General features: G+C 43.2%; 1 protein-coding gene across 2 annotated transcripts in view; it reads right to left on the minus strand.

Annotated features, from left to right (window-relative positions):
- plxna4 (plexin A4) overlaps window positions 1-20,055 on the minus strand; it is a 202,164-nt gene extending 182,109 nt beyond the window's left edge. Inside the window, exon 1 of one of the 2 annotated variants that reach the window (XM_047336137.1) lies at window positions 19,920-20,055. The gene's annotated coding sequence lies outside the window, so the exon portion shown is untranslated. Of the gene's footprint in view, window positions 1-17,364; window positions 17,457-19,919 lie in introns of those variants that run through there. The other variant, XM_035621547.2, reaches the window with a different exon arrangement.
- Between the last annotated feature and the right edge of the window lie 5,209 nt (window positions 20,056-25,264).

Here is a 25,264-nt window from a genome sequence, read left to right on the forward strand (position 1 = left end):
GCTGGGTGTTTAGAAAATAATTGGGATGTTTGTGTTCTCCCATTTGATTCTCTTTGTCCTTAAAGGCTGTCAGCAGACAGCCAGTAGGCTGAAAGTGTGAAACTGCATTTACATTTATGAATGTGTGACTAGAGGAGGTGTCTCTCGATGTGTCTGAGCTCCCTCAGGTGAAGTGGCACCAACATGGCTGCAAACCAGACATGTGCTGGCACATGAAGAAAGCAGATGACAGTTTTTTTACGTTCTGTCTCTCGCACGTGCATTTAGCCAGGCTGTCAGAAATATTGCTCAAAACCCGAGACGAGACGCAAACGAGTCAAGTCAAAGATCAGCTGCTCTGAATTACCCTTTCTCAGATAAAGTATTTGGATGCAGCCAAGCTAATTTCGGGGACAACAGTATTAGGCAAAGCTATTATGGATATGTCAGGAGTCATTTTGCTTCGGCTATGAGTGTGTAATGGAGAGCCAAGGCCAGACACAACAATTGGAGTAGACAACAAAAAGCGAGCCTCAACATAATAATCTCCCTCTATTTATAGTGTTGAAGGGATGACTTGGAAGTGAAGAAACTGTCAAAGTCTTTGGTAAATAGCTTAACTTCTCACTGTGTGAAAAAATATTCAAAAAAACTGTCGCATTCATAAAACACTATGAGTCAAATGGGATTAGGAGATTATGAATGAGTAAGAAGCAGACTAATTACGCATAATCCTTTATATTCATAAAGAAGGAATACAGCCTTTTCCACACTTATCGAGGGTAATCTGTCACAGTGGAGGGAAAGGAGGTGAATGAATGACAGTCGCTAGTGCGTAAACAGAAAACTGCATGAAAACTAAACCGAGTTGAACACAGCACAGAAGCACAATAGTGAAAGAGGTTTAAAAGACATAGCAACAGCATGTAGAGAGAAACAAAGTTGATAGGACGCAGCCATGCAAAGTGAAAAGGGAGAAAGGTCAGTGAAGTTTCAGAGAAGTAATGGAGATGTTGAGAGCATGTCGTGCTCCAGCTACACGGAGGAGCACTCAGCGCACAGGCCATTTGCTCAGAATTGGGAGACGGAGGAAATAATGGCTGGTTGGACAGATCGATTGTAGCTGCGATCTCAGACCAAACGAAAAGTCCATATGTACAATTCAAGAGTCTACACTTGTATCCAGGGATGTTTCCAATTTAATTTCCACATTTTGTGATGCATAAATATTGCACTGGCTTTGTATGTAATCTGATAGCGCAAACACACCATCAGAGATCCCTTAAAGCCGTTCTTGTCTACCCAAACTGTGGAGTATGGAATGACGTAGTTGTCATCAAATCAATAATCTATCATGTTATTATAAACCCTTGAGATTCACATTCAAGGTTCTTTGTTTTATGAATGAAAACATCTGCTTACACAGGAAACATAAATGTTACAATTATTACAGTTATTTAATGCTTGAGTGTTATTTAATGGGACATTTAGTCCTTTCTTGTTATTTTTGAGGCTTTGGCCTCATTGAATGATGTTGTCCTTTTGCCCCCATTCATTCTGTGTATAACGGGTGTGCACCTTTCCGGTGGATATGATATCAGCACTACTTTGGGCCATGTACCTGCTCTTATGAGACTGCTGAACTGCTACTATGAAATCTGCTTGGCAGCATCTCTTGTGACCCAGCGTGTTTGTCACTTCACTAGGTTATAATAACCAGAAATGCATGCATCCTAAATTCTGTGTTGTACTATCATGGCAGTATGGGAATGAGTAAGAGCAGTAACAGTAGTGGCAATTGTAGTCATCACTGTAGTAGATAAAGAAGTATATGTATAAGCAGGAGACTCAGTGTGGGACTATGACTGCGACACCAAAGAGAGCAAAAGTGAGCGAAGGAGCCAGAGAAAGAGAGAGAAAGAGAGGCAGATGAAGAAAGAGAAACCAAGCAGACAGAGATGTGTGTGTCCCAGATCAGTGGATGTACTGACTGGAGTGGTGAATCCCCCCCTCTTCCTCCCCAAAACCTCCACCCACCCTCCTCCCCTGCTGAGCTCTGGCACTGATCAGAGGAATAAGCGTCACTCTGCAACGCAGCCACACACTGGGACTGGAGGAAAACAGTGTCCCTGCACTCAGCCAGCATAATCACAATCACAAACGCAAGCACACACATGCACACGCGCGCAGGCGCCAATCCACACACACACACACAAACCATGCAAACCACAACGCAGCAATACACACTCCAGGTTGACACTTCGGCATAAAATACACACTAACACTGCATGTATACAGAGCAGGAATGTCCCTCAGCACAGACACACACAAACAAACACACACTGGCATTTTACCTCAGCGTGTTCTACATTAGGTCCCACCCCCACCGCCACCACCACAACACTGGCAAAAATCTAACTATGCAGGACACCTCGCCTGCCCGCAAGAGTCAGAGAATTAGCCATGGACAGAGGGCAGAACAACTCCTGACAAACATTTCCATTTCTTATTTTCAATGAATTTATCAGCTGAAATGTTTTACTCCCTAATATCTGTATCGATGTGGGGCCCCAAAAATCAGTCAGATTATAATTACAATCGTGTCAACAAGGATCAAAAGTGCAAAGAAAGGACTTCAGGAATCCATGTCTTGAAGAACAGTTGATTTCATTATTAAACAAGAATTCTAAATATTACTTTTGGAAGCAGCTACAACTCTTTTCGGGGAAAATGTCATCACTGAGGCTCAATTATATTACTATAATAAAGCTTTGCCATAGTAAATTAACCACACACACACACACACACACACACACACACACACACACACACACACACACACACACACACACACACACCTGTGAACAAACAAACAAACAAACGGAAACTTAAGTCATGATGGAGTAACCAGGTTTAACAAAGCTATCAGGCTAAGCTAACCCCTGCTGATACACACAACAGATGGCACTCATCTCTCTCAGGAAGATGCAGCGGAAAAGAAAGAAGAGGGACAGAGAGGATAGAGAGAGGAGGCGGGATGTCCTCGGTGTTTACATCAAGTTGTGGATTTGCAGCATGGATTACTGTCACCAGATACCCCGTCTAGATCGGGGTTAGGAGGTCTAATCCACCACGGAGCTGTTGATATTACAAAGAAGGCCTCAGGATTGTACTGTCGACTGGGTCCATATCATATGAATGACATCAAACTGACTGAGAGACTCAGAGATTTTGTACTGCAGATGTAGCAATCAATCCAGTGCTAACAAGCATCAACGCACTGCAAATAATATATTACTTTGATTATTAAAGCTAGAATTGAGATTTTAAAGGTGCACCTGGCATTTTCAAGAAAAATGAGTTGAAACCACTGTGCAGAAGTTTCCACGAGCTCACTAAGGAACAGGCTCTAACTACTGTATATGTGCTAAGTATGACTGGACTGTATATATCTCGAGGTGGCTTTGAAATGGGAGGAATGTATCCACCAAACAGAATGATGATATTCATGACTGTTGAAAGCCCCAGGTTACTTTAGATGGCTGTGTTAATGATGATTCCTTGCCAACATTACATTTTAAATTCTGCCTACAACAGCCTGGCATGGCACTAGCAGTGCGATTAAGGTATGGTTGAATTTTTTTTTTACAGTAAGAAAAAGATCAAAGTGTTTTTGGTTTGGCCAGGCGCCCCGCCAAACACCACTTCCATGTTTTGTAGGTGGGAAAGCCTGAGGGATCATGTCCTCGTTGGTGCACTAGTTGAGACTGTTACTTTTTGGTCCGGATTCCCGAGCAGAACGAGGTGTGACGGTGGGTGGAATAACATTAGTATTAGCATTTTCCGTGTTGCACCCCCCTTACCACCGGATGAAATGAAGTGGCAAGTGACTTCATTTGTATCAGAAGAAACAATTTGTCCACACAATCAGACAACAACAGCGGCAGTTTGCAGTAGAAAAGGGCCAAAATATAGAAAGAGTATAAATCCTGAAAAGACAGAATCAATGCCAAGAATAGTGACTCACTGATCCAGTGTAAGTGTGTCAAGCAAAAGCCCATTTTCTGTTTCACATATTTTATGACTTCCCTGCTGTCGATCTATCTGTCTCTACTTTTCACTCTCCTAGTGAGTCAGAAGCACATTCAAAGAAGGGGTCCAGGCAGCAATCCAACTGGACAACCCCTCTGGATTTTAGAGAAACGGCTGACATCTGCCCATCCCCTCTTCTCACTCAATCTCTTTCATTTTTTGCCACTCCTCCTCTTTTGCTCTTTCACATCTGAGACTTACTAATCCTCCTTAGCAGAATATGGGTTCAAACACACTCATTTTTCTAAACACACACACTCTGTTCCAGGTCCCTCCAGAATGTTCTCGCTACAGAAATAATAATCTCCGTATTGTGTCTTTGGTTACAATAGCACTCGTGGTGTAACTATGCTGCAAAGAGTGAGGAATGAAAGAGTCCTTGAGGGAGTACGCCACTCCAACAGTCCTTGGTAAGGTCAAAGCGCACACTGACAAACTGCACACACACACAAACACACACACTTGGCTTGGCATGGGCCTTTGTGCAGTGTGTGCTGATGCAGGCTGAGATAGGTGGAGTGTGTTATCATCAGTGCAGATCAACGGGCTCTAATGTCATTAGGAGGACTGTTGAGGAGCCCACTGGCCTGCCGTCAGCGCTTTGCTCTGATTGGGTTAGACCGTCTACCTTCCTGGATGGGCGGGGCCTCTGGGCAGTGACTGCAGAGGGCCATTAACAGGGTGAACTTAATGGAGCTCTGGATTCAATAAGGATGAAGTCCGAACAAAGTAACGGGTACGTTTTACAACAAATTATGTTAATTAAATGATTATGAGTCGTTAATTAATATGAGTATTTATTAGTGACACATCATACATTGTTAAAAACCAAAGAAAGTATAAATTCAGGTTAAGCTGAGGACCACGGCTGCAAATTTCAGCCAAAATTTAAGACCTCTTCACAATAATGTTGAAAAAAAGTTTTTTTTAAGCTTAAAAATTCAAAACTGTGTTTGTGAAAAGAGTGGAGAAGAGCATTAATATTTCCCTTTAATGTATATTTAACAAGCAGCACACGTATGGCATATGTTGTGCCAAAAAAAGAAGATATGCTCTCGATCATTCTTCAAACTGCCCCCTAGTTATGGTCCTGTTGTGCCATAAACGCTCACTTGGAATAAAAAGGCAGAGATATTTTGCTGTAATTACAATAAATGCGGCTAAGAGGCCTTCATAAATGGTGTTGCTAGGCACTGTCTGACAGCTGCTTTCACAGAACAAATTCAAAGCCTCTAGCTCCCTCTCCTTTTCCTTTCCTCTCTCTCTCCCTCACCCAACTCCCTTATTCCCCACGCTCACGGGCAGACAGGAATGCTGGGCCGTGTAGACAAATCAGCACTCGCTTCCATCGCCTGCCGACTGGCACCATCTGAAGTCCCAACACGTCCTCCCTCTCTTTCTCCATCCATCCATTCTTCCTTCCCTGTATCTCTTCTCCTCCCAGCTCTCCCTTACCTGCTCTATTTCTCTCTGTCTCTCTCCCTCTTTATTTTGCCTCCCTCCACTCTTTCCTTTGCAGGTCTGGTTTCCAGTATCCCTTTTTCCTCCCGACACAGTAATTATGAGTTATAGTTTGCTTGAAGCTGGGATGATGGATGCTTTGCTGCAGTATGAGAAACACTGAAACAAAACACGCCAGTGTATTGTGCTCTGTGTGTATGTGTGTGTGTGTGTGTGTGTGTGTGTGTGTGTGTGTGTTTTGGTTCAAAAGACAGAAATGACTTTTCCGTCTTGTCACCTTCAAGGCAGCATTTTGCTGTGGTGCTGCAAAAGACTCCTAACTGAAGTGCTTGTGTTCATCTGAATGAGAGTCAAATAAGCATGGCCAATATTACCAGCCAATTGTATTGTGATGAAGATATTGTAACAAACAAACAACTGTAACCAACAAGACCATTCAAGCAGGCATCCACACACGTACACAGGCATGGCTGTGACCTCATTGCATAGCCAGCAGGGTCGTTGAATTGCTGCAAGATTTGATTTCCAGCAAAGGTGACATCCTTCAAGCTCTTCTTTCATATTAGCTTTTCATTGTGCCTCTCTCTCTCTTCCCTGTGACTGTTCCCTCTCTACTTCCCCCTCTCTCTCCCCGCAACATCCAAGCATTCAGTGCCACTGAATCAAGTAATGAATCAAGAATTGCAACACTTCATTTTACACACAGCACACTTTAGGCCTCCAATCATAATAAACAGCTTATGTAGGACGGTACAGCAGAAATAATGTGAGTGGGGAGGAGTGAAATGGTGAAGCCTATTGGAAACATTGCCCAGGGAATTGGGAGATTGGATGGGAAAAAAAGAGGTTGTATGATTAATGTAGGAACTAAAGCATTGTCATAACTCTTCCCTTGTGGCTTCCACTCAATTTTGAGTCTCCCTTGTTTAAGGTGGCTCTCCAAATACCGAGCTACGTGAAGCAACGGTAAAATAACTTCACTGTGAAATGGAACTGGTTATCGTCAGGGCCTACAGCAGCTCAACAACAAGTCTTGTGATCATTTTTATGGGAAGCCCTTGTTGCCAAGTAAGGAGGTGAAAAAACTCTGGAGGGAGAGGTGGAAAGGCTGAACTGTAACTAAACAGACCAAAGTCTTGTACTGTCTGGGACACTAATACGTTTCAAAATGATTTAGAATTAAAAAGAGGGTTGAGGCCAAAAGGAACAGCGCTGTAAAAGTCAGAAAAGAGTGAAAAGGAAAGACAAAATATTTCATATTTCAACATGTCATAGCAGGAATATCCCTCGAAAAAATTTAGGTGTTCCAGCAAACCATACAAGTGAGACGGCCAGAACAATACCTGAGCTGAGTGACTGGATCACAAAGTGCAATACAGCTATTATTAATGTTATTAATCTCTTCTTGCTATGACATGTCAAAATGTCTGCTGTGAGACAGTCCTATAGTCTGACATGCAGGCTAACTGACAGATATGCACCCCACCCACCACAACACCATTGACACACACACACACACACACACACAAGCTCAAAGGTTACGGTAAGAGACCCCTGGTGCCTCCGGGGAAAGCACATGTAAATCGCAACCATAACATTTGAATAGCCCGAGATCTAAACCATTTTCATCTCCGAAATAGACATTTGAAACACAAATGTGCACGGAGATTGATGTGGCCTCACAAAAAGAGAACAAATGAGCACTTGACATTTTTTAACTTTTTCCAACTACTACAATTCAACATTAACGAAGAGGTCATTGTTTAAACTTGTATGAGTCAGTAACCTCAAGCACTCATTCACATAAACGCATTGTTCATACTGTCAGAGTGTTGTTTATTTCCAACTCGTTACAGCTTGTGTGTTGCCAGGGGGAAAATAACATTATCTCTACATGTCAAAATAACTGCTCCTGAACTCATCCTTGGCTAAATCAGGTTTTCTGGCTGCGTCACAGTAAACGGGATCAGACCTGCCCCAGTTCAGCCTTTTTGTCTTGACAAATGACGCTAGTGATCACCGACCACACAGGCAGTTGCGCGGTTAATCTCTCATTAATTCTTCATATCTATCTTTACTTCCGTTTCTCCCTCTGAATCCTTTTTGCAGTGACCCATCTTCCTCTCTTGCTGTTGTTGAACACAGCTAAAGCAGACTTGACCCCTAAGATTAACTTCTTAGACATGAAAGCTTGATAATTTCCAAGGCTTTGTGGTGATTATAAAACATTAAACTGTTGCTTTTTCTCTGATCCCCCACTCGGTTCCTACATTGTTTTGTTGTCTGAAGGTGTCTAAAGTGTGAGGGTCCTCAGTATGTCAGGTATGTTTGTTGATGTGTGTTAGCATGTGTGGTAAAGCATGTGTAAAGTTTGCTGTGCCGCATGAGGCCAGGACAAAAGACAAAGACTGAACTATTGTAGAAAAACAGTCATGATAATCCATCCTATTTCATCCCATTCCATCACAAGCGCACAAAAGAAGAGCCCCATGCACATCTGTGATTCTCATCAGTGCAGGGGTTGATTTGGTTTGCTCAAAGCCAATGGATTACAGCTTTCCCTTATAATCCAGAGTGGTGATGAAGAGGAGTCTTAAAGATCCCAACTCCTGGTTTACCACGCACAGACGGAATGAGGTCAGTCAACTGGCCTGCAAGTGCCCTTTTAATTTGTTAATTCTTTGTTTCTTTCAATTCAGATTTTACTAACTAAACTAGTCAGATCTACTGAACACAAAAAAGACACTTATATTGTCATATGCCCAACCAGTGTAACTCTTCTAGTATAGGTAAGTACAAGCCATGTGGATACTAGAGAAGACAGAATGTCTACACCTGCAGAGACTTGCTTCCCTGCGGTAGAAAACTGAAAAATTAGCAGTTTGACAGCATGTGTCAAGAGTGTCCTTCCAGCAGCTGAGGTATTCTAATTTTAAACAGCAAATGCTGCTGTATTATAACTACGGACTTAGAAAGAGCAAAGACAGAGGGAGAGACAGACTAAGAGGAAAAAACTGTTGGTATGATAAATAAGGAGAAGCATAGAAGTGGATGTGTCATTTCCCTAAAAGGTCAAAGTAAAAAACGAAATGAGCAGTCAGTGATTTGACATAGTGATAAAAAGAGTAAACACTTAAGTTGTTACAATAAGAAATACTGGTGATTAAATAATTTGACATTCAGGCTGCATTCCAAACTAAACATTTCAACACTTTTCTAAATCATCCTTATGCACCAAGAAGGAACGTATCTATCTCAAAAAAACAAAAGTGTGAATTTTGACATATACAGGTAGATTCAAACAATATGTGCGTTTAGAATCATCTGTGTTTTTCTTGTGAAAACTAATTCATGCTAAGAATTTGTGGGTATGTACAGTACATGTGTCTTATAGGGAGTCTGTTAAACCATTAATCTATACCACAAGCCTAACATTGGCATCCTACTTGAGTCTGTGATGTCCTGGAGCACAAAGAGGCATGAGGACCACGACTAAATTATAAATCACTTGCATACATACACACCTAGATTATAAACCACTGCCACTGCTACAGGGTCACTTTGGCCTTGTGCGCCGACATCATCCGGTTGTTCCAAACTTCTTCCTTTAACAATTTTGGAGGAACATCAATTCAATTTACCACAGGCGGAGTCAAATCAAGTGTAGAAAATTCTCAAAGAAGATCAAGAGAAATAGGAGGCACCTGGGCTAAATTTCAAGTGTCATAGCAAAATTGTCTAAATACTAAAGAATCACAACTGACAGTTTGACACCAAGAAAAAACATACATATATCACAGAAATGTGTCTTCACAAACTGAGATGAGAGTTCAGGTTAGCATGGAATTACATGTCTTTTTAGAGCCTCTCCCTCCCTTTAAACGTTTCCTCTTCCTTTCAATCCATCCCTCGAAGCCTATGGCATAAACACATCAGACAAGCTTTCTAGCTAGCTGTCGTTCACAGTGGCAAGTGAGAGGATGCACATTGTTATCCAGAGTTTTGCCCTCTTCCTGCTTTGGTCTGTCCGTAGCTTGTCTTGGCCATATACTTTGATTTTCTGCAAGCTTTACCTCATCGCATTGGTTTTCCCAGATACATGGAGGGAAAAAAACCCTCTTGTGGACACACACACACACACAGACACGTACACCACACAACTATCTGGTTGCCAGATTTGCCGGTGGGTCCAGAACATACCCAATCAAAGCTCTGCTGGGAGGACTGCCGTGACAATGCAGAACGGATGGGCACAAAGAAAGGGGAGTGTGGAGGGAGGAATGAAAACCTCTCTCAGAACTTGTGCTTTCTCCACAGTTACATTTGTCGACTAAGAGAGAGAGAGAGAGAGAGAGCCAACAGAAGAAAAAGTCAGAGGTAGGATGCTTGATGCAATACAACAAAGTGGCTCACCTCGTCTCTTCTAGTCTCTCATCTGGGAATTGGAATAGTGCCGATATATCCAACAACTTCCAGTGCTCTGTGTGCTCAGTGCTGAAAGGCTTGGTTGTGACAGCCAAAGTTTGTCCGTATCGATTCTGCTGGCCATCAAATTGCTGCACAGTTATTAAACTATATATATTGTAAATGCTCTTATCAACTCACATCTTTGTATCCCTGTTACCCCTGGTATTTTGATAATTATTTGACCTTTGTCAAGTAAAATTGCATTTGCGGATTCTAGCTTTAAAAAAGTAAGTGATTTTCTACATGAGTGGTCTGAATTATATATACAGTATAAAGGCCATACATTCAAGGGATGGGTGGTGATTTACCAACAGAGAGTGGCTTTACTGCATCTAAAATCCGTTTGCGATCCGCCGTTAAGTAACAAAACAAGAATGCATTATAACCAAAAGGTCTTACTTATAGCCCAATGATGCTGAAACAAGTCAGTAAGAAACTGTTGCCGTTGCATGACAGCCAAATGGACACCAAACTACAAACATTCCATCAGTCACTGTTTTTAAGTTATAAAAAAGACTCGCAGTGTGGTGGAGAATCTCAACATCTGACCACATAAACAGTCACCACGCCGAGAATGTCAACAAGTACCAGCTCTCCTCTTTCCACCGCAGATAAAAATTAATAGTGAATCTTCTGAGCCCAGTTATTGTCACATGAAAGGTCAAAAGTCTATCACAATATCAACCCATCATCTCGCTTTAGGGCCTCCTGCTATTTTTTTTCAAGGGAAGCACAGCAGTACAGAAAAACGTCTGCGGAGGGGTACTCAGTTGACAAATCATGTTGCCATAGGAACACAGTTAGTTGCGTGCCTGTGCTGGGTCAAACAGGGGAGTAGTATATCTTCAGTGTAGTGTTTAGATGATTCCAAATCCCAACAATCACCACAACAGGAGGGATTGAGAAGGGATGACACAAATTGTATGTAAGAGTTGAGGGATGATATCGTGTGTGAGTAAACATGCACTGCAGACAAACCAGGTTGATGACTCATCGGGGGGATGTCTGGGGTACATGGAACAACTTTCACATTCCGGTACAACCCCCCCTTTCCTGGAGGTTTAATCTCAGTCAATCAAAAATCAATTCCCATCACTGATGAAAGTCAGAGGCTAAACCAGAATATCAAATTAAATTGAGAGGAACAAACTTCTCCAAAGCATTTGGCAAGAGGAGCTGGGCCCTGGCTAAGAGGCAGACACTGCATTCACACAGACACAAGCCATTCCAAATCCCATCAACAGAAGAAGAAGAAAATTACTCAAGAAAGGCAAAATCCCAAATTCAAAAGAGGGAAGCACACAGAGAAGAATAACACAAAAATCCTGTGTAAGTCTTGTTAAATCTCTCTGTAACATCCCCAACATTATGTTGCTAGACTATGATACATCCAGATGGGAGGGGAGGGGGAGTAGAAGGTGGGACGATGTAGGGAGGGTATTACAGTAAAGCAGATCCTCCCCCCATGCCACTGCCTTCTGGCTACAGCGTGGCAGGGGTCCTCCCTGAGCCCGCTGTTTCACAATTACTCTGCTACCAGTGCATACTGATGCCCCCTGACACGACTGACACTTGGAGCAGACAGGAAGTGAGAGAATCATCTGTTCCTGGTCCATCCTCATCATTCGAACAAAGGACACAACATTACACTGTAAAAACATGGTAATTACATTCTCTGTGTATTTTACTGTACAAGCTGTTCAACCGGGCCACTCGTAGAGGAGTCTGAGACACTTGAGCATAGTGACCATCAAACCAACAAGCCAGATTAAGAACTGCATGGTAAATCAGCATGTTAACAAAGCACGGTTTGTTCCTGCAGCCTCACTTAAAGTGAGAGTGCTGAGAGAGAAAAAAAAGACTCAACATGAGATGCCCCTGAGCGAACAGCTCATATGTTGTTTGTAGGTTACAGGATAAATATTCAGAGCTCCGAGGTATTGTCTGGTATGGATTAATAAAATGTGTGTGCACGCATGCATGCATATACTTCAACATGCGTGCCCATGCTTCTTTGCGACAGGCAGGATGAAAACGGAATTAGGGGCCTAATCCTTGCATGGACTTAAGGCGTCGGCGCGGGAGCAAATGAGAGCGAGTGAGAGGGGGAAAAAATGCCCTAAGACTGTCTGCAATTTTCTCATCATTTCATGCATCTGAAACAAAACTAATTTACTGCTTGTCATGCTCGGCTTGGCACACAAACATAAGAGCCAATATGCCACAGCGTGTCATCTGCTGCCGCATCAAAGAGAGCTGTTTATATATCAGACTCACGGCTCCATATGAATCATAGAGACCTGAGAGAAATGCTTAACATGGTCTGATCAAAAAGAACAGTCTGGCAAAACCCAGCGATACATTGGTGCCTTTCCACATCGCCCTGATCCGTATCTACAGCAGCAACATCCCATATCTTCGTCTCACTTTATATCCTGCCTCTTAGGTCGTTCCAATGTCACAACAGTCGGGATGTGTTTTGCCCAACCCCACACACAGATAAAGTTATGTGCTTGGCAGAAAGATATGGGAGGAGAGGGCTGGAGGCAGAAACAGTCAGAGGAAGAGAAGGATTGAGAAAAAGATGAAAGGAAGCATGAGAGGAGACTGGGGGGAGAAAAGAAAAGTGGTGCAACTGTGATATAGTAGCATGTACATGTACTGGGTCCCATTATAAAGGCATATGACAGTTTAAAAGGACTCTTGTTGCCAATAAAAGAAAAACAACCAAGTTCTGAAAAAGCAGGATATGTGCGCCCACACACACACACACACACACACACACACACACACACACACACACACACACACACACACACACACACACACACACACACACACACACACACACACACACACACACACACACACACACACACACACACACACACACACACACACACACACACATGATTATATGTATCTTCTCTGTTGGCGTCACATATATGCTGAGTAAAGCATTCACGGGAGAACAAAGGCTCTCATTAAATTGGATGCTGTGGCGTGTATTGATTTTTCCCCACAGAATTTTCACCGCCTATTGTTTGGAGATCCTCACTTCAGATCTATGCTGTCATTGCTACGGCAAACATCAATATGCAGCTCTACGGTGCATTACCAAAGGGTTAATTACATACTTGTAAGCAATTATTCTCCTAATGTAGCATAGAATCCTCCCCCCCTAAATTGGAATTTAGATGAAAACCATCAAGCCCTCAGTCAGTGATACCATCTTTCTAATGAAGTGTCAACTAAAACATAATAGACTTTGAATCTTTCATGGCACACAAGTCTGAAGCCTCATCTGAGTCAAGTCCACGTAGACAAGATAACAAAGACAGAGGTTTTATGTGGCCAGGTCAAAGTATAGTGTATTTTAATAACTATCAAAATACTATAAATTGTTAAAGCACTCATCCTGAACTAAAAAATACTTAATCACTCACCCATTATCACCCAATTAAATATATTTTAATCTGCACAGCCATTGTCGTGTGTCTGACTTCTAATATATGGGAGACAGATTATAGTTGTAAGAACAGTTGGTTAAACAGAAATACAATTTCCAATCTTCTCCGAGGTGTTTGGTGGCATGAGAGAGGTGGTGGTGGTGGGGGGACTAACGTGATATTAGCTTGTGGCTGGTAGTCCTGTCACAACCCAGACGGGTGTAAGTATGTGTGACAGTGTGTATGTGTGAGAGAGAGAGAGAGAGAGAGAGAGAGAGAGAGAGAGAGAGAGAGAGAGAGAGATCAAGTCAGAAAGAGAACAAGAAACAACAGAGAGCTCCATTCAGGTCCAGCCCACAGACACATCATTCAGCCTAACATGACGATACGTCTCTGTAACCAGAGTATTCATATAGGGCCTCGGCAGGCCAGTCACAGATGCATCATTAACACCCACACACACACACACACACACACACTTCCGCCCGAGACTTGGCCACACTGCTACCAGGCATTTATATCACCACAGAGAAGCTTTCTAAGATTTCCCATTTATATTCATCCACAGTTGACATGAACACATTGCGGAGACTTTCTACGATGCCGACACTTGTAAGTGCATGGCCCCCAAAATGGAATGACCGTCTTAACTGCCTAGGCTGGAGTGAGAGTTTACCCATTAGCAAGCCATAATATTGACAAGGCCACGCTCCCTGGTTCCAAACTCCAGCCTTGTAGCCGTAACATTGGCCAACAGACAGGGGGTAGTATGTCAATGTGAGGTGCTCACAGGCCGATAAAGGCTGCTGTTCCAATTCCTATAGGCAGGGCTTGATGGACAGCTCAACGGCAGAGGGGGAGGAGGGGAGGGGAGGGAGAATGAGTAGTGCCGAGTGCTCTCACAGCCTTTAAGAGTTTAGGGCTGAGCTAGAATTAGGTGAAACGACAAGGAGGCAAGACACAGATGAGATAGGATTATCAAACTGCTCAAGGACTAAATGTTTTTTTCTCCCTTTGAGACCTTGACAGAAGCAGGAAATGCAAACTTACACACAGTGAGAGGAACATTCAGAAATGTGCTGACACACACACACACACACACACACACACACAATAAAGAGCCACACAGACGTGCCTGCCAGCCACAGTCACACAGATAAGCGGGGGAACTTCAGCCTGCAGTAGAGACACTTGCCCTGGAGGCAAGCTGCTTTCCTTTGCCTCGTCGTCACAGGCAGTATAACAGAAACTAATGGACCACACATCAACCAGCAGAGTCTAATGTGTTTCTATTAATGTTGTTTTCAGCTCCCCATTTTAAAAAAGAGTCTGAATTTTGATGCCAGTAAAGATTCTCTTCATTTACAAAAAAAGACACCAAATCCAATAATGTTTTTCCACAGCACATCTGTAATATACATCCTATGTAAATGCTATTTGGAATGATGTATTGATAAAAAATGTCATCTTTTGATTAATTATCAAATAAACAGTTACATATGTTAATATGAAATTGTAAGTTACATATGTTAATGTGAAATTGTAAACAAAATTGATCAACTAAAGCCTCATATATGGGATCAATCTTTCCATTGCTCCAGCCTGTGAAGCCACACTGCCCCTCATGGACCCTCCAGCACATAGCCGTGTCCCTTCAGCCACTCTCTGTTGAGTGCGCACTAAACAGCCTGTTTGCCTTTTTGGTGGGATCATTGGATATATAACAAAGACGCTATAACTTCTGTGCTTCCCCACTACAACAATGAACACAATGCTGTTACACTGTGAGTATATGGGTAACGTTAAATGGGGACTGAAGGGGCGACACTGAATTGATGCATTGAGTCTGGAGTGCAGGTGGATAGAGGGAGGGAGGGAGGGAGGGAGGGAGAAACCAGCAGAGGGGCTCAGGGCACTCAGTGTGACTGCCGTACTACTGATCTGCATTTTGCATATAGGCTGGAGCAGCTGTTTTCTGTGCAGGAGGTGCAAAAGACGTTGGGAGCAAGGGGAGCGAGGAGTGAGGGAGGGAGACAAAGTTTATGGACTCAGAGACCTACATCACACTACACGGCTGACGCAGAGCTACATTGTCTTAGAAAGAGTCTGCGCTGCTATGTCGCTTGCTTGAATGTATAGAAATCAGCTCTATACCTCCCGCAAACCTTCCCATTCAAATATAACAGATGACAATGATCTCGGCAAATGACCCGCACGGCTATGCTGAACTGAAACTATTAACCTTCAGTACAACTGGGCAAAGAACAGAACCGAGTGTATCATACCAACACAATGTTTATCATCTTGAACTTAAACAGAGGAAAAATTGCTCATCACCACCTCTCTTGACTAAGATTTGGCATGACCTCAGGGGAAAAGTGTGACACAATCTATATGCTCCGCGTGTTGACTAACCAAATATATCTCTAAATCATCTCAGTAAATCAAAGTCACCAAGTTTGTTAAAGTGTAATTTGGCAGTGCTATGAGAATCGAGTCGCCCGTTCTCAGTACTCTGAGAACAACATTTACAGATCACGACAGTGGGCTGTATAATATAGTCAACACATAAAGACTTGAATGTCAGTTAAACGTGAATGTAGGTTCAGCTATCAATATCAAAGTAAAAAAAAATTATAGTAATATGTAATCTGCTAGATTAAATAGTTTAACCTTAAATTACACCCGTCATATGACCCTACAGGAATTTTATCATAATACCAAAGGTAATAAAATCCGATAAGGTCACATTAAACTCAGTAGTCTGCTGCATATACCACAGAGACTACGTCCCCGTAGACATATTAAAATGTTTTCTCTGTTAACACGAGCGTCTCTAAAGTCAAGCCCCTCTGCAGGCGCTCCCGTCTGAGCCACGTCGGTCAAGTTCAAAAGCTCTGAGGAGAGACTGCCATATCCCGGCCATCCTGGACGCCACATGGAGAGAAATGTGAGTTGATTCTGCATAAGGCAACGTGGGGTTTTTTTTCCACAAATTCTCACACAGTAGACATGGCCACTCGTAAAATATTAACTGTGCGGCTACACTGTAATACACTGGCAAAAACCCAGAAATATGAGGAAATCATTCGTAGGCATTGTGAACTGTGAAACCTCAAAATACTACAAAGATATCGCCTCCAAGGGACCTTCGTGTAGTATTAAGTTTGAATGGTTTACTACATGAAATCGTTCCAACGTGGATCCCTTGAAATGCAGGACATGCTCCAAAATGACAGTTTGTTTGTTTTTTAAGAATCACCCCTCCGCATCATTATAACTCAATAGTTTTCCAATCGACACTTCCATCTAAACACCTCAAGGGAATTGCAGTTGCTAAGCATCCTCACAGAATCATGTGTAGGAAAAAAATGTAGGACCGTTTCAGAGTCACAAGCCACAACTGAGATCCCAACTGCAGTCCAGTGGTCTGTGCACGCCACCGGTCCTGGGCAGTGGGTTTATCACCCCCCGACAAAACCCTTCGCTTTTTTTTTTAACCTTCAGAGTTTTTTGACGCTGCAGGAGGAACGAGCGCAACGTGGCCATGCGGCTCTCCAGTCTCTCGGTGGACGGAGGGCATGAATGAAAGTGAAACACGGAGGGGGGAATCCGGTGAACACACAGGCAACCGAGTTAGAGAGACATTGCAGGTCATCATCTCCCCGGGGATGGTCACAGGACCGAGGTGGGCCAGGTCCGGGGTGACACCCGCCCCGGTGCGCAGAGCGCAGAGCGCAGCCAGAACAGAACAGGTGCAGCGCCTCGATCACCTGGCCGCTGCTGCAGTGGCCACCTCACACCCACACGGCGCCTGCAGCGGCAGCACCGGAGCAAAACTAACCAAAAAAAAAAAGAAAAGAAAACACAGTCCCGACGGTGGGAACTAACGCGGTGACAGCCCCTCTCTGCTTACCTGGAATCTGTGCAGATATCACTTCACAGCCGCAGCCGCATCGACACTGCGGATAAGAGGCACGTCCGGAGAAATCCCCAACTCCTCTTTTTTACTCCCCCCCCCCCCCCCCCCGCCCCCCCACCAGAAAAAAAAATGCTTAGAAGAAGAAATGTTGTATCCTGATGAGACGACTTGTCCACTTTTAAATCCCCGGCGCGTTCGTGGATGGAAGGCGAGTCCTGCACGAGAAGCGGGATTCAATGTAGCGGCGGACTTCCAGCAGCCTCCCCCCGGTCAGCGGCACTGTACGACGCCGCGCTGATCGCTCTGAGACGCGGGCGCTGCACCTCCCATCCCTCGGCGAGGACACACTTGGTATGCCGTTGGAAGAGCCGCTGCGCCGTACGGGATACCGCAGCAGGCTGTGTGTGCGCGCGCGCGCGTGTACGTGTGTGAGTGGAGGGCGTGTGTGCGTGCGTGCGTGTGTGGAGATGTGACTCAGTGCGGTGCTCCTGCTCAACTGAGGTGCTGAGGGTGCTGCAGCGGAGTGCGAAAGAGAGAGTGTGAGCGCGGGAGGGACTGAGAGGAGGAGGAGGAGGAGGAGGGGGGAGGAAGAGGCGCGCTGCCTCGGAGTTTGCGGCTTCGCAGCGGATCTTGACGCACGGGAGGGACCGAGTCGATGGCGTGTCGCCGGTTGTAATAGACGACTGTTTGCTTCAAGGAAACCTGACTCACCCGCAGGAACATCTCGGATATGGATGGATGGAGATGGAGGAGGAGGAGGGGGAGGAGGAGGAGGAGGGGGTGACATGTTTAGGTCTCTGGCAACTGTACCCAAAAGACGCTCAGTGCGCATTGACGAGCATTACGCAAAACAATGTCCATCTCACCGAGCAATTCATTACTCCAATCACATTATTGACCCAGCTCCCATTAAAGACAAGGGACAAAAGGCGCCAGTTGAGCCGAAGTGAGTGTACAAATGTCCAGTTCAGACCATGTTGTTTGTATCAGCCTCTTGAAAACAATCGCACAGACCGCTTTTAACGACAACAACAAGAATTGAAAAACTTTGACAGTTCCACCATTTGACGACTATCTTCCAACAAGGAGGTGACAGAGGATATGAGGTTGAATTGATCTTGTGCTTTGTTTAAAAAAGAAGGGAGGTTTTATGCATACGGCTCCCGCGGATAGACGCAAGGTTTATGTAATGCATTCATCCCGTTGAGAATGGGATTTGGCAATGCCAAAGGGGAATTTGCACAAATACGCCACAGAAACGGGGGTGAAATGATCAGATCATCGGATTTGAATATCTAATCGCAGGATCATTTAAAGAGATAGGGATTTAGCAACACAGCAACATAATTATGACACTCGCATAGTTGTAGGGGGATTAGAATCTGCTTCTTCTTTTTTGTTGTTTCTTTGATGATCTTTCAACATGCTTCAGGAGTGTATCCTCTCCTCATACATTTGAAGCAATTACATTTTTTTAATTGTAACTATGTAATCTTGTCTTTAACGAGATAATCAGCGTGGGGATGGAGGGGGGGATAATAATGATAATAATGCCTTCTCCATAAAACAGGCTGTTAAGGCTGCACCCTGTCTGAAACAAATCCATCAACATCTTGAACAATACTGAGTCATAATGGGGGGGGTTCTTTTATTTTCCATCTCATGAGAAAACTTCCACAATGAGCCGCGTTGGTCTGTAATGTGATTTCAAATAGCCTCTAAAGGAGGAAGAATTGGAGCTCTACGAAAAAAAAAGCAACTTTGGGAAAATGAATTCCAGTCGACTGGAGGAACAGAGTGATCTGACCATTTAGTTTGCACCACTGATACTCAGAGGCAGCTTGCACTTTAGGGTGATGGTGATGGTGGTGGGGGGCAGTGGGGGGTCTCGCCTGCTGCAACATCCCCCCCCCCCTCCACCTCTCCCCTCCCTCCCTGCCTGCTCTCACTTCCAGAGGGCTTCGAAACACTGCATCAGAGCCCCACCTACAGGCCGAAGGAATCCTGCAGCTGCTCACACTGACAGACAGAACACAAGACAGGGGCAGAGAGCCTCAGTGGGCCGTGACGAGCTCTGTTTAAAAAACTGTTTAAAAAAAATTAAATAAGATTCAATACACAAATATTTTTTTATTATTCTATTATTATTATTTCTGCTGCCTCATGATATATATATATATATATATATATATATATATATATATATATATATATATATATATATAGATGATAAGTGATAATAGGGCTTAAAAACGGAAGTGTAACGGACACCTGGAGGTCAAATGCTATTGGCCACAGTCTGGTAGGATACCGGAAGTGGAACCAAGTGCCAGACGAAGGCACTGCCACTGTTGCACACGCCCAACATGAGAACCAGCAGCCACCGCTCGCACTGACACACCTCATCGAGTCTGCACGAACAACCAACATAACAAACACGGCGCTGAAGTGAAACCGTGAAGAAGCTGTGTCGCCACAGAAAGAGCCCGACGACCACCAACGTAGACGTCTCATGAAGAAGAAGAAGAAGAAGAAAAACACGAACTCACCTCGCATATGCGCCACAGCTGCTCGTCGCACAAGCAAACTCCGGCGTTCAAATGCATCTTTAGCCCTGATTTAATGTCAAGTTATGAGGATGAAGTTAATAATGTCGACGACACAGGAGCGTAACGGTTGTAAACAAGCAAAGCAGCGTCGGACCACGGATTGGCGCCAGCTAGGAGTCACGTGACTGTAATCACGCTCACCTGTGTGTGTAGGGGGGGGGGGGGCTGACGTAATTATTATTATTTTTTTCGTATATCCGTGAGTCTTTTTTTAAATTTTATTTAACAAAGATCATATACAGAATATTTGGCATTAAAATCTTAATATTAACCCATACAAAACATTTAAGGCACACATTATACAAGTGTCAAAAAATAACAAATAAATACGTAATATGCTAAATAAATAATGATAAAATTAAATGAAATAATAATAACATAAATAATAATGAAAAAGTAGATTCCCTGAGCACATAAGAGGTCATAGAGGTCAGTCTTCAAACATTTTTCGAAGAATCCTAAGCTCTGAGGAGCGATTTGGTTTCCTTTTCATGAGCTTTAAGGAACTCACGTCATTTTCAACAAGGTCCCTTTTAAAAAGCAGAGAAAAGTGGTTTAGCTCTGTGGGTTTTAAATGCTTGGACAGACCAGATATGATTGTAAACATTAAAACCAGTACAAAAATGAACTAAGATAGAAAAGGGGAGTTTTTTTTAGATATTGATGCTCAATGTCACCTCTGAGGGACACTGACCCCTTGTTAATCGGTTCACACAGTGTTCACCGATAGGTGTGTGTGTGTTAGGGGGTCGGCCTCTATTTACTCCTTGACAGCCCTTTATTGTCAGAATGTCTCAGATCTGTGTCTGTGATCATTTATTATACTTTGTCCCACATGACAGACTGTGAGGAGAGGCTCTCGGAGTCATTTGAAGGGTGAAGATGCGCAGATATCCCCAAACCTATTGACTTGATTTAATTATTCAATGCAAGCGCGGAGCTAAATCAACAGTCTGTGGATCTCAATATCAGATAGCTTTCAAACGCACAGCAAATCAATAGTGCCGCAATCTACAGTGACAATAGTAATTCCGCGAAGGGTCAGAATTGCATGACCTTATGAAATTAATGTTAAGGTCACCGGTTCATGTACAGATCAAATGGGCTCGAACCAAATGATAATGGGTCTGTATAATTATTTTTTTTTATCGTAGGAGCCGCATCCTATCTGTGTGCTGCATGAGCATATATTAATTCAATCCAAGGACACTCAACACTTTGCCTTGAAAGCACAAACACACAATTGGTTTTATTTCTTTCTTAATCTTCTCGTTAGATAAGCAGAAGATTCATGCACGTCAGACATTACAATGTATAAAAGTTTTCTCTCTGATCTAAAAACGAACTTGCAAGTGACCCTATAGGATGTGTTGATATGTCAACATTGTTTTATCAGCTGAGAAACAAAATGAATGTTATAAGAAATGTTAATTTAATTGGTGAGATGAACAGTGTTTGTTTTAATATTTGTGTTCAACTTTGTTTTCTTTCCCTTTTTGCTTCAAGTCTGATTAAATGACACTTAAATGCTAATATAAGCAAGTACTGTTGACAAAAAAAAACAAAAAAACTAATCAGAAGTTTCACCAGCCGCTGTTCTGGAGCTCTCAGTCATATCACACATTTTCATTCAGCAGATGGAGTTGCCCAGTTGGAATAGAACAAGTTCAGATTTGAATTTTTTTCTTCTTTTTCTGTTTTTGGACAAGGAATGTAAGTTAGATATGCTGAATTGGAAATAAAGTGACAAATAGGAACATGACTTGCTGTGTGAAGAGCTGTGTCTGCGAGGGCAGAGGAGGATGCTCGCTCCGCGCTTGGGCTCTTTATTAAAATGCACTGACCAATTTGACTTACCCATTTGTCTTGCAAATGAGATGATGACTTATGGAGGCAACATGAACGGCTTTGATGAAGCCTCCTTTTTAATGCAGTCAAGTGGGTTGGAGGGAGGTGCGCTTGTGTATCTGTGTGTCTGTGTGGGTCGTATTGCCAGCTGGCACAGGGTTATTTCAGCAGACTCTCCTCTGCTTGCCGAAAAACTGCCTGTGCATGTCGTGTGTCTACACACACAGCGAGCCTGCATTGCATCCCAGTGTCCTTTTGAATCAACCCAGTGAACCCCTTTAAACACAGCTGGACATGGTGAATCTTAAGCCTGTGGGGGATACAGAGATCCCCCAACAGTGTTACACTGTTCCCGGGGGTCTTCCCTTTTCTCCCTGCAAGCCCCAAAACACACACACACACACACTGTATCATCCAAATAATAGACATTCATCACACATCTGCTACAGTATATCCTTCAATACGACAGTCTGCTAAATCACGCGTACAAAAGTGAGTATATACTCACTTTATGGTCAATTTACATGTCATTTCTGTCTCAGGGATGATAATATTTATGAGTTGCCAATGGTGATGCTGGATTTAGTATGTCCATCTTCATAAAAGTGTCTGCCGTCTCCCTTCACTCGCGCACAGGCTTATTTCTTCCCGGTTTAAATCACACTGAAACACTGGCTATGTCAGCCTCATCCATTATATCTAATTTTTGTAGAAAATCTCTAAGCGTGTCGCCGAGCTAATGAAGTTTTATGTGTTATATGGACGCAATGAATGACACTCTGGTACCTCATTGATTAGGACTGTAAATAGGTTTTCAATTATTCGTCTGTATCGCGAGCTACTGGCCAGTAAATTATATTGAAGCTGACATTTCTGTATATCTGGTGTGTGTGTGTGTGTGTGTGTGTGTGTGTGTTTGTGTTTGTGTGCGCATGTGGGCGGATGGACGGGTGTGTTGAATATGTCGCTCAGTCATATAATTAGTTAGTTTGCATATTTATGACTTACTATTTGCCTGTAAACGTGTGCGTCTGTGTGTTTCAGCTTTATTCCATCATGTGATGTGTGTGTTTATTCATCCATGTATTATCTCGAAACAGCCTCCCCATCAGGCTAGCAGCTGTCTGTCTGTCTGTCTGTCTGTCTGTCTGTGTGTGTGTGTGTGTGTGTGTGTGTGTGTGTGTGTGTGTGTGTGTGTGTGTGTGTGTGTCTGTACACACTCCAGGGCCAGGTGAGTCAACATTTTGCCAGCCGTCTCTCCAGAGATCCAAGCTCATGTCCATGGAGATCAAGACCGAGGCGCCCCCACCCTGCCTCTTTCTCTCCCAGCAGAATTAAAGTCTTCCGTTGGGATGAACACTGCAGATGGTCAGGGGGTTGGAGAGCGGGTACACAACAAAGAGCCACGAGGAACCAAAATCACATCAAACTACAGGCGCTGGTCAGGAGCAGGCGCTCAATGATGACCCCATCGCCTTCTGCCAGCCTCCTATTACTTTGGTGCATCATGGCCTCAAGTCCTTTTTGCCACCAACAACATGATAATATCATCTTTGTCTCTTTCACAGGGCAAAGTAGAGCGATAAGGACCAAGCCAGACCATCCAGTGTGAGAGAGTGGTTGTGTTTCAGCCACTATCCTATCCCTTTCTTTTAGTCACGCACATGAAAACACAAACACAGTGACGGTTCGAGGAATCCATTGCTGTGGTCTGTGGATAATCCATCCACAGATTCTTTCAGAAACTTTGATTGGTAGCTTTCAGCATGATGGCACGGCTCCACATTACACACTATCACTATTCCTTCTTGCAATCCCCCCTTGGAAAGACTCCATTGGACACATCTAATGTATGTGTGTGTGTGTTCATATTCTCTTTCTGTAATAGCTTGGTTTTCTACGTCCATGTCTTCAGATATCTTCATCTCACGCTGTTTATCTGTCCTGATATTATTGGCTAAAATGAATGAGTCTTTCCAAAGATGTTTTTGTGCATGAAATGAATTTATTTTGGGTCGTGTGCCCTGCAGTAAAACCATCTTGAAAAAAAAAGAAGCAGATATAGCCATCTGTACAGACAAGCGACAGTCTCTAGTCTATACACAAACGTGTCACTTAAAATCATCCTGACGTGTGTCCGAAGACATCTTGCTAAACATTCAGAGACAGGAAACAGCACAAAGAGATCACAGAACCAGAAACAGGGAAGTTTGCCGCATTACACAAATGGATGAGCAACTGAATACAGTTGAAAATATACATTTTACTGCGTCTTGATTCCCCCCATAGGAACAATACCTAATTACCCACAAATGTTATTTTTACTGTTAATTGATTGAACACGTAGAAAACACATTTCCTTTTTAAATCGATCATTGTCTCACAAGTCTTGTGGAAGAAATGTGATTATGCATGCATGAATACATGTCCCAAACAGGCAGTGTCATTGCACTATGCCAGAAAGTGTGAAGTGATAAGAGTATATCATATTCCTCTTGCATGGGAGGTTAGACGTCTGCTGCACTTTGTTAGCAAACAAAGGAAGAGAGCGCTCCGGCACGTCGACAAAACACCACAGTGTTGCTATATTTGACAATATTCAAAGCCATGAATACATGAAGTGAGACAAAACAAAACATCATATTGCTATAATCTGTCAGCAGCGGCAACACAAGAACACAAACACACCATCTTTGATTTGCTAAAGCTGAGCGAGAGCGCACAGTGAAATGCGCCAGAACAACACAACCAGGCCTGTTTGTCAAACGATATGCGGGAGAGCATCTTTATTAAAAAATGTCAATGGTTGCTCGAGATGCAAGCGCTAGTTGTTAGCACGTGCAGTCACAGTCACTGAAGAAATCCCTTTCATTGTGTTTGTCCTAGATCTCACCTGACTGTTATAATCCTCCGTTGAATCTTTTATACTCGTGCTGTAGTAATATTTCATAATCTCTCTCTGCGTTGCTTGTGATGTTTATGATGAAAAATTAAATACACTTTAAAAATGCACACAGAAAACGGTCTACTGTATGCACAAGCCTTTCTTTCCGAGACTATATACCGTATATATAAGGTCGGGAGAGGAAAATCCATCCTAATCACTCCCCAATGAAATTGCATTGAACAAAAAACAACAACAACAAATGAGTATGTTGCGATGTAAAAGCAGAGTCTTCCTCGCATTGCCAAGCCGTTCCTTTAAAGTGCAGACAGCTCAAAGGACACCATGATTTGATTTTCTTTTCTTATGTAATTTTACTCCCAGGTAGAGAAGAGGTGCTGCAGTAAAGGGTGAAACTGATATTTTAGTCTACAGTTGTCTCACAAATGAAGGGTTAGAAAATAGCTTCATCACAGTTTTTCATTGCAGAGGGAATTATGTAAATTACTATGGAATAACCACCAGAACCATCCAATCCACACAGCAGTTAAGT

The sequence above is a fragment of the Scophthalmus maximus genome, chromosome 12, assembly GCF_022379125.1.
Source record: "Scophthalmus maximus strain ysfricsl-2021 chromosome 12, ASM2237912v1, whole genome shotgun sequence".
Classification (NCBI taxonomy): Eukaryota; Metazoa; Chordata; class Actinopteri; order Pleuronectiformes; family Scophthalmidae; genus Scophthalmus; species Scophthalmus maximus.